At 55.3% G+C, this 11,889-nt stretch overlaps 1 long non-coding RNA gene across 1 annotated transcript; it reads left to right on the top strand.

Annotated features, from left to right (window-relative positions):
• Positions 1-4,244, top strand: LOC139079109 (uncharacterized). Its single transcript, XR_011532418.1, has 3 exons — positions 1-449; positions 853-3,503; positions 4,087-4,244. It is a non-coding gene; the product is annotated as an uncharacterized lncRNA (long non-coding RNA).
• The last annotated feature ends 7,645 nt before the right edge of the window (positions 4,245-11,889 follow it).

Consider the following 11,889-nt stretch of genomic DNA (forward strand, 5'->3'; position numbering starts at 1 on the left):
AAATCCTCGCTCTTCAGAGTGCGTCTGGGGCCAGCAGCGGCGTAACCCCAGGAGCTTGTCAGAAACCCAAATACCAGCCCGGCCCGGACCCCTGAGTGGAGATCTGCGCTTCAACCCACTCCCAGGGCTTCCCGCAAGGAGGACGTTGGAGACCCAGCAGCAGAGGGCGAGGTCCCCGGAGCGCGCCCTGCCTCGGCCACCTCTGCAGCCCCCACTGCCAGCACCTGGCCTGGTGGCAGGAGCCCATCCAGTGATGCTGCTAGGCTGACCCCTGCCACCCTCGGACACGGAATGACCTTGCCTGCTGACACTGCCAGACTCAGAGAGGTCAGCTCTGCAGACCTGATCACTTTGACGGCCCCTGTGTGCCGGGCTGAAAGGCAAGCGGTGACAGCTGCAGACACACTGAGAAGCCACCAGTTTGTTTCAAAAGCTTTCTCATTAAGAAGGTAAGAATCAAAAGCACCATCATTTCTCCTTCCAGAAATCAGGAAAATGGTCTAACCCCTCTCCCCATTGCCCCGTGCCAACTCCCCCTCTTCATCCTCTGGGGTCCTTTCTCTGCTCTACTGTGGCAATGGGGGGGAGGACTCTTCAGAGTTAAATGTGTTCAAAGTTCTTAATGACAATTCTCTTTAAAGTCAGGAGATTGTGGCAGTTGAATGAGGTATGGGGAGATCAGGGCGGAAGAACAGAACTGAGCTTGCTGTGTGACCCCACAGGCCACTGGCCCTCTCTGGGCCTTGGCTAACTTTACAATAAAATGAGGATAGGCAACAAGGTGGGTGGACCCCTCTCTCCCAGGGCGCCCTGATTCCGAGCAGCAGGCGGTGTTCCTTTCTGTGGCTCTAGGTCAGGTGGGGCAACGGAAGCAGCTAAAGGCATCGGAGGCAGACGGACAGGTGTGCGTTCTCGTTGGGACTCCACCACTTTCCAGCTGGGCCACCTTACCAGCTGTGGGCCTGGCCCTCTCTGCGCCTCGATTTCCTCTTCTAAGCTGGGCTTTACCAGAACCCACCTCTTTGGGCTGTGAGAAGTCTGTGTCCTTTTACTGCAGCGTCTGCTCACAGGAGCCCGGAGTTCACTTCCGTTCCCCTGCATTTCCTGAAATGAACACTAAAGGTAGCTTTGAAAACAGATCCCCAAAGGCTCTCGGGGGTTGGGAGGTGGTTCAGAGCCCAGCCGCAGACTCACGGAAGGCTGGAGTTCCACGGGATGTGACAGAGCTCCAGACCTCCCCATCGCAGCCCAGGATGGAGGTCGGCTGGTCTGCGGATTGAATGGTACGTAAAGCGGTCGTGGGCTGCAGTCTCCCTGCCTCGCCACCCAGCGGCCACCCGCATCGAGGGGAGTCGGGCAGGGGAGAATGAGGGCGCAGAGGTCGGGGTTTGGAACCACCACATTCAGGTACCTCCCACGGCTGGATGCCTCACAGACAGCACTCACCATCACAGCCATCGCAGGACAGAGGTATCATTTCCTTGTTTACAGAAGAGGAAACTGAGGCCCCGAGGGGGGAAGGGACCTGCCCAAGGTCTCCCAGCTAGTTCAAGGTGGAGGTGGGATTGGACTCAGGTCTGACCCCAAGGCTCGGCTTCGCTGTCCTCGCAGTACATACACTTGTCTGTCCTCTTGGGTTCCAGGAGTGGGGAGCTCCCCAGCCCCAGGTCTCAAGCCTGGGCAGCTGTGAGGAGCAAGAGGGGAAGGGCTTTACTCTGCTCCGCTGCTCCCTGGACGGCCCAGCCATCAAGGACAATGACTAGAGGGAAGATGGGGTCTATCAACCCAAAATTCACTCGTGTGAGCGTCCGCATGCACAGCATCACCACTGGGTGTTGCCCAGGCAGCCCGATGCTGCAGGAAGCCCCAGGAGGCTTCTAGATTCACTCCAAAACCTCTGCTTCCACCCCAGACTCCTCAGCCCGGACCGATGACGTGGTCCTGGTCCCCCGTGTCTTCCTGCTGCCCTCCCCCGGGACGCTGGGGTCTGTGGCCATCCCTCCTCCACAAAGCCCTCCTCTCTCTCTGGGAAGTCTTCCTTGGACAGGACACCACCCAAGCCCGGACCTCAGGGTTTCCACCACCCGGCCCCGCCCACCTCTCGCGCACCATCAGCGCTCCTCATGCCGGACCATCGCCATAGCCATCCCGAGCCCCCTGCGGCTTCTTCCCCTCTGCTTGCAGTTTCTTTTGCCCAGACCACCCCCACCACCCGCCCGCCCTCTGCGACTTCCCCGACTATGCCCACCCCCACTCCCACCACGTCCTGTGTGCGCCTCTTGCCCCTGGGGGATGATCAATTAGAGCCATTCTCTCACCGTGTAGAGGGGGCCGGCTGGCCTTATCCACCCGGGGCCAGCCAGGCCTGGGAGTCTCTGGATGTTGGCCCACAGATGAGCGAATGAATGAACGAATGAATGAACGGTGAGGTAAGTAGGAGTGAACACCATTATTCCAACTAAAGGGGTCGATGCATGGGGGCACGAGGCAGCTAAGCGTCTGTCTCCCAGGACACTGGCTAAAACCGGTGGTGGCCGAGCCCAGACTTCCTGGTTTAACGTCCCCTGTGCGGCGACCCGCGCCCTCCCTGCTCCTCGGAGGGAAGGGAGCCTCGCCCGGCTCGGACCTGCTGCTCCCTGCTGCCACCTTGTGGCCTCACGGGGAGAGCTTTCATTATTGTTCTCACCGTGGGCCCAATGACTTAAATTTGGGGTGAAACCAGTCTGAATAGTTTTAATTGTCGACTGAAATCAAGAGTCTGGGTGATATTAGTAAAGGGGTTTACTCATTAATCAGCGGGAGGAGTTGGATCCCCGGGAAGACAGTCCCACAGGGTGCTCCGACGGAACTCTCCAAGGGCTGCGAGCTGAAGTGCGGCTCAGCTCTCTCTCACAAACGGCGCACGCGCGGGGAAGAGGAAAAGAAAAACTCACAACTAGATTTTATATTTGCCCAAAAAGTGGGTAGAGTACATCTGGGCCTTTCTCTAGGTCATACACTGAACACTAGAATCCTTGGTTATACATCAAATGAGTTCAGAGAAGCTGAGGTTATCTACATGAGCAGGGGGCAAGGACCAGGGCTGTTAATTATTCCCTCGGTCCTTGAGAAATGCAGCTGGGGAACGTGACATTGAGGGACCTCTTTATCTGTTCCTGCTGTGGGTCTGTCCAGCTGGCGTCTTCAGTCAGGAGACGTGGGGCTGCCGGGTCGTGGGACACAGGCTGGCGGTGACCTGCGTGGTGCTTCACGGTGCAGCGTGGCTTTACTGCGCTGACTTAAAGCCCATGTAGGTTGCCTGTTAGATTTGCCTGTTAGACCAGGAGAGGGGTCCCCAAACTCGGTCCACACAATCATAGTGCATTTATCTTCCTAGCCCACTAATAAAATATATACTTAAGTGCTGAGCAGCAAGAGGCCACCAGTACACCCACAGTGAGATGTAATTCCAGCTAAAGCCACAATTCCTGATGCTTTCAATGGCTTGCGACTCCCTCCCGTGGGTAAGCGTATGATTTACACTGTGTCTTTTGGAACTTTGAGAATTACCTGTTGCAGGTGGAGGGGAGAGTGTAAGTGAACCAGCCAGGCGGTCCGGACTGGCTTCCTTTGTGCCAAAGTCCTGGGGCTGGGGGTCTGTGGAGAGCAAAACAGAGGTGGTCCTTACCCTCACGGAGCTCAGAGCTAGAGGCAGAGACACATCTTAACCAAATAATCACATAAATATGTAATCTCAAGCTGAGATAAATGCATTGAAGAAAGCATACATGGGGCCAGAAAAGCAAATAGCATGGGGGTCGTTTCTAGTGTGGGGGATCACAGGAAAGACCCCCCTGGGGAACTGACTTTTGAGCTGAGTCCTGAGGAAGGGGTAAGAATCAACAGAACAGCACTGTCATGGGCTGAATTGTGCCCCTCCCCCGAAACTGACCTGTTGACGCTCAACCCCCAACCTGACTGTATTTGGAGAAAGGGCCTTTTGGGAGGTAATTAAGGTCAAACAAGGTGAGAAGGTTGGTGCCTTAATCCAATAGGGCTGGTGTCCTTATAGGAAGAGGAAGAGACACTGGGGAGCTTTCTCCACAGGAGCACCGAGGAAAGGCTGTGTGAGAACACCGGGAGAAGGTGGCCCTCTGCAAGCCTTGGAGAGAGGCCTCGCCAGAGACCAACCCTGCTGACACCTTGCTCTTGGACTTCCAGCCTCCAGAACGTGAGAAAATAAATTTCTGTTGTGCAGCCCCCCAGACTGTGGTGTTTTGTTACAGTAGCCAGAGCAGACTAATACAAGTCCGTGCAAAGGTCCTGAGGTGGCAGGAGTCTGATCCATTAGAGATAGTGAAAGAAGATCAGTGTGGCTGGAGCACCCAGAGAAAGGGGAGGGAGGAGCAAGTTGAGTCTAGTAAGGTGCGGGGGACGGGATGTCATCTGCAGGCCGGTAGGCCAGATCTGACTAGGAGCCATGGGAGACTCATGAAGAGCTTCAGGCAGAGGGCTGGCATCAGACACTTTATTTTTAAAGAACACTTGGTGCCACCTGGAAACTGAGTTGGAGTGGGCACGGTGGCTCCAGGGAGGCCCTTGAGGAGGATGTTGTAGGAGCAGGGAGAGAGGGCGGCAGTGTGTGCCAGGGAGCTGGTGGGGAGGCATCAGCCGATAACGGGAGGCAGAATCCGCAGTGCCTGGTGATGGATGCTGGAGGGGAGAAGAGGAGGTGGTGATGCCAACTCCTAGATTTCTGGCTTATCCGAACCGGCAGACGATGGTGCCACTCCCTAGATGGGCCCCTGGAGGAGACTGGGTTTGAGAGGGAGCCCACGATTTGGTTGTAGACAGATGGCATTTGAAGGGCCCCCGGGACGTCCACATCCAGAAGACGGGGGTTAAAGACCGGCCGATTTTGCTGCTTCCCAGCTGTGTAACATTAGGTAAGTTATGGAACCTGTTTGGATCTCCATTTTCTAAGCTGTCCAACAGGGATAAGAAAAACTATCATACTGAGTAGTTGCAAAGATTAAATTTGGCAAGGAGATTAAATTAGCATAACATGATATTAAAATGGAAGTTTTGAATAAGACAGCAAAATAGAATCAATATCAAATACTAAAGTGATGTGGCAGGCACCAAGATGCAAAGTTTCCATGTCCTGGAACAGGGCCCCAACCCTGCACTGGGAGGCAAGGTGTTACTCAAAACGTTTAGCACCACCGCGGCACTAACCCACAGAACAGAAACTGAGGGGCCGGGGCAGCGTCCTGCAAGTTCCCCGCAGCGCCCAGTGTTGACTCGGTTCGCTGAGTCACGGGGAGGCCCAGGATGCCCGCGACCCGGGCGGAGGGACCTGGGTACCTGCAGGGAAGAGCTACTGGGGAAGCAGCTTTTTACTAGGTGGCACAGAAACAGTTCAGTATTTTAACAACCAGCACGGCCACGCTGCTGCGTCCCAGCGAAGCGTCAGCCCTGCTCAGAAGGTGCGCATTCTAACAATGCCCCCATATCTCAACCCCTGGACCCGTGAGCATGAGGTTTCAGCCCCGTGATCACGTTAGAGGGCACGGTTTACCTCAGATGGAGGATGACGTGGGGCCCTAATGAAATCTGAGATTTTCTCCACTGGTAGCAGAAGAGAAAGGCTAAGAGATTCACGGTGGGGGCAGGGGAGGGTTGGCATGTCACTGCTGAAGTTGGGGGGCCATGTGAGAAGGAGTAGGGGTGCCTTGGGTTGTTGAGAGAGAGGCCCTGGCCGACAACCAGCAAGGAAAGAGGGCCTCAGTCCTACAACCTTGAGGAACTGAATTCTGCCAAAGACGAGCTTGGAGGTGGTTCTTCCCCAGAGAGTCCCGACAGGAGCCCAGCCCGCCGACGCCCTGACTCCAGCCTTGGGAGACCCTGGGTAGGGAAGCCCGCTGAGCCACGTTGGCCTTCCTTCCTCCAGAACAGTGATGTGCTAAGTCTGCCTGGCTTTAAGCTGTTACATCAGTGGTGATTGTCGCACAGCCATAGAAAACGAATTCAGAGGGTCTGAAGGGGGCATTCTGAGGAAGCGACGTGAAGAGCTCCCTAGGAGACAGCTGCTGACGTGCTGTGCCAGTTCCTCCACCTCAGTTCCAGGGGCAGGACCGTGGGGTCCTCTCAGTCCCCCAGACTGGGTTGGTGAGGTGCCGCAGCCTGGGGCCTGACTCCATGAGGGCAGCTCCGAGGGCTCCAGGGTGTCCCCAGCACCCACGGGGCCACAGACAGAGCCTGCTGGGGCCCCGGGGACGCCTGCAAGGGGCTGCCCAGGTGGTGACGGGCTCCAGCTGCGGGTCTGGAGTTCTGACAGGTGGGAAGACCAGGGGCTGAGAGGGGGGAGCATCAGCCAGAGAAACAGAAGGTGGGAGGGCACCCCAGACCCTCACTCGTGCCTGTGGGCCAGTCCACTTCATGCCCCAGAGCGGGCAAAGCCAGCCTCCCCTTGGCAGTCAGATCCGGTCCATCTGACGTCCCTTTCCCTCCCTGCCCCAGCCTCGCAGAGAGCCGGGGTTGGTGTCCATCTCTGGAATTTGACTCCACCCACACGGAGGTCCGTTCCTTGGGAGAGGACGTTGGTCTGTTTGTTCACAGCTGTTTTCCCAGCACCTAGAACAGACCTGGCTGTTAGGTGTTCGACAGTCATTACTGAATGGGTGAATTCCTCCTCAAAATCCAGTTCGGCTCTTCCCTTCTTTGAGAAGCGTACCCGGCTTTATCAACCCCCCAAACGCCCAGGGAAATCACTTCCTCGCTTGTGTTACCTCTGTGCCCTGCACGTGGCTTTGTGTCCCGCCCAGCACACTACTGGGCTGTGTGTCCATCTCAGCCCAGGCCCCTCACGCAGAGAACCTGAGGCAACAGCTTCGTAGAGGGTGCAGGGGTGAGGGGAAAAGGGGCCAAGGCAAGGAAGGGAGGCGTGAATACAGTGGCCAGAGAAGCCACACGGACTCTGCTCTGGACTGAACTGTCTCCCCAGATTCATATGGCGAAGCCGTAACCCCCCTGTGATGTGCTGGGAGAGGAGGCCCTGAGGGTGCGCCCTGTGGTGGGCTTAGTGCCCTCAGAGGAAGAGACCCCAGAGAGCTGGCTCCCTCTCTCCCTCTCCACCAGCTGCGGACGCAGTGAGTAGGTGGCCGTCTGCGGGTCGGGAAGCGGCGCTCACCGGAACCCGACCCTGCCGATGCCTCGCTCTCAGACTCCAGCCTCCCGAGCCGTGAGAAATAAATATGTGCTGTGTAAGCCCTGAGTTGAAGGGGTTTTGTCGTGGAACCAGCAGACTAAGGCAGACCCTCCATCCTGGACAGCCCTGCAGTACGGAAGGCATGGGGCGAACAGTCTCCTTGCTGGCTTATTCCTATCTCCTGCCCTCTCTGGGCCAAGCCTACCCCTGCGAGTTAGCCCCTGCACCGCCAGCCTGTGGACTGGGCCCCCTGGAAGCTTCTGGGAAAGCCGGGGCCTCTGAGGGTAGGGTCCAGTCCAGCCAGTGGGCAGATGCCAGCCCCTCCTTGTCAGCTGACACTGGCATGGGGCTCCTCAGTCTATGATGACAGTGTCCAGGCTTTAAGACCACTGTGAGGGGCCAGCCCGGTGGCTGAGGGGTTAAAGTTCTGGCCGTCTGCTTCGGCGGCCCAGGTTCACGGGTTCAAATCCTGGGTGCAGAGCTGCTCCATTCATCAGCCATGCTGTGGAGGCATCCCGCATACAAAGTAGAGGAAGACTGGCACAGATGTTAGCTCAGGGCCAATCTTCTTCAAGCAAAAAAGAAAAGAGGAGGATTGGCAACAGATGGTAGCTCAGGGCGAATCTTCCTCAGAAAAAAAAAAAAGACCACTGTAAGGTGGGAGTTGTCACTAAGGCCACTTGGGCAAGGAAGCGAGGCAGGTGGGCTGAGCAGGCGCTGGGGTGGGGGGTTCTCAGACCCGACCAGAACAGTGTCTCTCCTGCATCTGGAGCTGAGGGCAGGGGTCGGGGCTTATTCCCTGCTTGTCTCTAGTGCCCAGGACAGAGCCTGCACAACACAGACATTAGTGAATGTTCACGACGTGGCCACCCTGTGGTTGCTGTGGAGCATAGGGAAAATATTTGTGTGTTTCTGCACAGTTAGGCTCTCTGAACAAGTTTTCCTGAAACGGGGGGCGGACCTAAGAGCAAACCTTCAGGTTGTTTGCGAGTGCACAGATACAAGAGAACTCTGGAGAGCTGACCGAATGCCGGAGGAGCAGTTTACATGTGCAGGGAGAAGGGGGGCCCTCTGTGAACCCAGCCCCCGCAGAGGCTGACTGACCCACCAAACGGCTGCAGGAAGGACCCCAGAGGGCTTCCACGGAGACCCTCTTAGGAGGGGCGGGGACAGCTGCCCCCTCCCCCTTAGTAAGCAGAGAAAATTCACTTTCATTCATTTCTCACCTATGATACAAACTGTGTGCATAGGAGATTTTTCTGGCTTTCATCATATGGCCTCAGGAGTGAGAATTGGGGTGTGGGGAGCCCAGTGATGGTTATTTGCCTTTTAAGTGAATAATGATAATCTAGCTGATCTAGTCACTTTGTGTGCACATTCAGTATAAAATTAATAAAGACGAATACTAAAAACCCAACAGCTGCCCGGTGTCTGAACGGCCTCCCTGTGTTGCGGGAACCCCAAACGGGGAAAGAGGCAGGAGCTGTCAGGAGGAGATAGTCCCCTCCAGCCCGGCCCGGAGTGTGGGCCGGCCCCGAGGGTAGCCGACCAGCTGCTGCTTCCAGGGTTGCCTTTGAAAGCTCTCTGATCACTGGAAAGATTGAGGACCAGGCTCAGGTCTTCAGTGGCCTGGCAGTCAGTGTCCCGGTGGCAGTGTCAGATGGCTTCCTCCCTCAGGAGACACATGATGGGCGAAGTCCTGGCCGTCCTCGGCCTCCCTTACTTCCTGTCGAAATCTGGCTCTCAAGCCACCCCCTGACACCTCCACAGATTCCATCTCCTCTTGGATTAGCCAGAACCCATTTCTGAGAAGAAAGGAAGGAAGGGAGGAAGAGAGGGAGGGAGGGAAGAAGGGAGGGAGAGAGAGAGAGAGAGGGAAAGAGAGAGAGAGAGAAAGAGGCCCGACCCAGCAGAATTTAACTGCTCTTGAATGCCTCTGGATGAAATCTCAAGCCAGCTGTCAGGCCAAAGGTCGAGGCCTCCCCCAGTCTCTCCTGCTCTCTCCAGTGGAGATAAACGGCAGCGCCAGCCTTGGGTGTGTCCTGGCCTCTGGCCAACAGCTTTCTTGAAGGCCCAGATGTGTCATCTGATAGTGGGTGGGCATTCTCTCTATTTTCAGGAGAAAAGTCTATTTGTGCCCACAGAATCTCAGAAATTCAACTGGTTGAGAGTAACACGATCATAGACAAGCTAAACGAGGAGCAGCACTGAAACCGATTGTTTGGGGCCAATCGAGATCTTCAGGCCCCTCTCCCACCTTACCTCTCTCTTCATCAGTCTGAAGAGTTCACCAGCTCTCTGCGCTCCCTCACGTCTCAGCACCTTTGCTCAGACGCGGCTCCCTGGAAGCTTCCCTCTCCTCTGCCTAATGGGATTATGCCACCTAAAGGCCAGGTCACCTCTGTGAACCACCACCACCACCCCCACTCTAGAACATCCATCGCTCACTCCTCTGTGCTCTGTTTCAGTGCTTTCCTACTGATTATCACACCATCAGTTATATATCCTCTGATAACTTTACTGAACTACAAGTTGGCTGAATCCCTAGTAACTACGCAATGCTGGTCGCCTAATGATGCAGTAAATTTTTGATGATTGAATAAATAAATGGATTCAGTTTGATCCTCTCATTTGACAGGCGAGGAAATTGGGGCTCAAAGAAAGAATTCACTTGCTCCAAGTAATAGAGCAAGTAATTGGTGGAGCTGGGATTTGAACTCAAGTCAGTCTAAATCTTTTATGTGATCACCTTTGACATTATCGCCACCTCCACCACCATCACATGACAATCACATCACCATCACACCTACTATCATCACTGCCATCACTACCACCAGTACTGCCATCATCACCACCACCACAGTTAATACCATCATCACCATAACCACCATCATCAGCATCACCCTAATCTCCACCACCTCCTCTACCGTCACCACCACCATCACAACCACAACCGTATTACCACTGCCATTATCACCATCAACACCACTACCACTACCACCATCAGCCCCAGGGCTGTCACCCCCACCATCATCACCATCACCACCACGGCCATCACTACCAACACTACAAGCATCACCACCAGTTTCACTACTACCAACACCTCTACCACCACCCCAATTACCCTCATCATTACCGTCACCACCACCACCACCAGCACCACTGCCATCACTTCTACCACAACTTCCACCACCATCATCATCATTGTCCTTGTGTTTCAAGTTCATTCAAAGGGTTTTAGAATGCTCTTCACTTTCTAGACTCCTGTTCATTTGTTAAAGAAACCAGCTTTCCCAATGCAGTTAGTTCCCAGAGGTGTCAACGTAAATCTTTTCCTGGCGGCCACCCCTACAGCCTTGGTGGGTTTCACATAGCACTTTCTGGGGCTGTGTCAGCCCAACAGTACACAGAGAGCATGGCGTGCGTCTATGAGGAGCACGGAAAACAGCCAGGAACATGCTCAGAGCATCCTGCTCCTCACTTCACCTGAACTGTCTTACGTAGCGAGTTCTAAAGTCAGAGGGACCTGGTTTCAAAGCCTGACTCTGCCTTTGAATGGCTCCATAACTCTGGGCCAGGCCCCTTCACCTATAAAGTTAGATTAATAGCACCTATTCGTAGCATTGTTGAGAGAAGAAATGAGACAACGCCTGGAATGTGGCTGGCTCATCGCCGCCATATGTGCAGCGTTTACGAATATTTCTCTCTACCCAGAGTCCAGCACGGTGCTTGGCACACGGTCCTCTCAGCAGCGTTCCCTGAACTGACCTCCCCAGGGTGTGCAGTCTATCTCTTACGAACGCAAAAAGAGCAATCAGGGTGTAAAGGCTGGAGTGACAGCACTCAACTGGAAGCTGAGGGGTTGGGGGTATGATCAGGGGCTTACTTAGAGGAATAGGCAGGGTTTCCCTCAGCCCAGATGGACGGGAAGAAAGAGCAGATTTATTGTCCCTCCTCTGCCTTATTTTCAGCCTCGACCATTGTACAGTTCATGCTGCAGGGTGCCTAGCACAGAGCTGACTTGCAAAAGAATTAGTTGAATGAATACGTATAAGGCGACTGTTTACATGTTGCCCACGACCCCCGCTAAACTGGGTGTCCTTGAGAACAGGAACCAGGCCTTCCTCCTGTCTGTGCCCCCAGCACCCAGCACATTCCCAGTGAGGTTCATCTGGGAACAACATAACCCAACCCCTGATACGTAAACAGAAAAGGAATATGTGAAGGACCTTGGGCATCTGCATCTCTGGGAGGACTGGAGAACCAGGTGCAGGGACTGCACAGCCTCCAGCAAGGCCACCGAGGGCCCCTCCTGCTGCCCCGTGACGTTGACTGTGGCCTGCAGGGCCAACACCATGATCTGGCCCTGGTGCTGCCTAGGAAACCAGATGGAGCTGCTGCCACCACCGCCAACACCCTCGCCACGACAGAGTCCACACCATCCTGGCTTCCTCGGTCCCCAGCTGCTGGGTCAGAGTCCGGGCCAGATGCCTCTGATGGCAAGAGAGCCTGAGAAGACAAGGATCTGGGCTCTCTGGCTTTTATCTGTAGCACTTGCCTCCCTCCAAAGGCTCAAAAGTTGGGGATTTTCCCCAAATGTGGGCAGGGGCTCAGCAGGGGGTGCTCTGAGAGAATCAGGACTTGAGGAAGCAGGCTGCACACACACACCATAGAAGGCAAGAGCTCAGAGAACATGCCGG

Source organism: Equus przewalskii, chromosome 2 (assembly GCF_037783145.1).
Source record: "Equus przewalskii isolate Varuska chromosome 2, EquPr2, whole genome shotgun sequence".
Taxonomy (NCBI): Eukaryota; Metazoa; Chordata; class Mammalia; order Perissodactyla; family Equidae; genus Equus; species Equus przewalskii.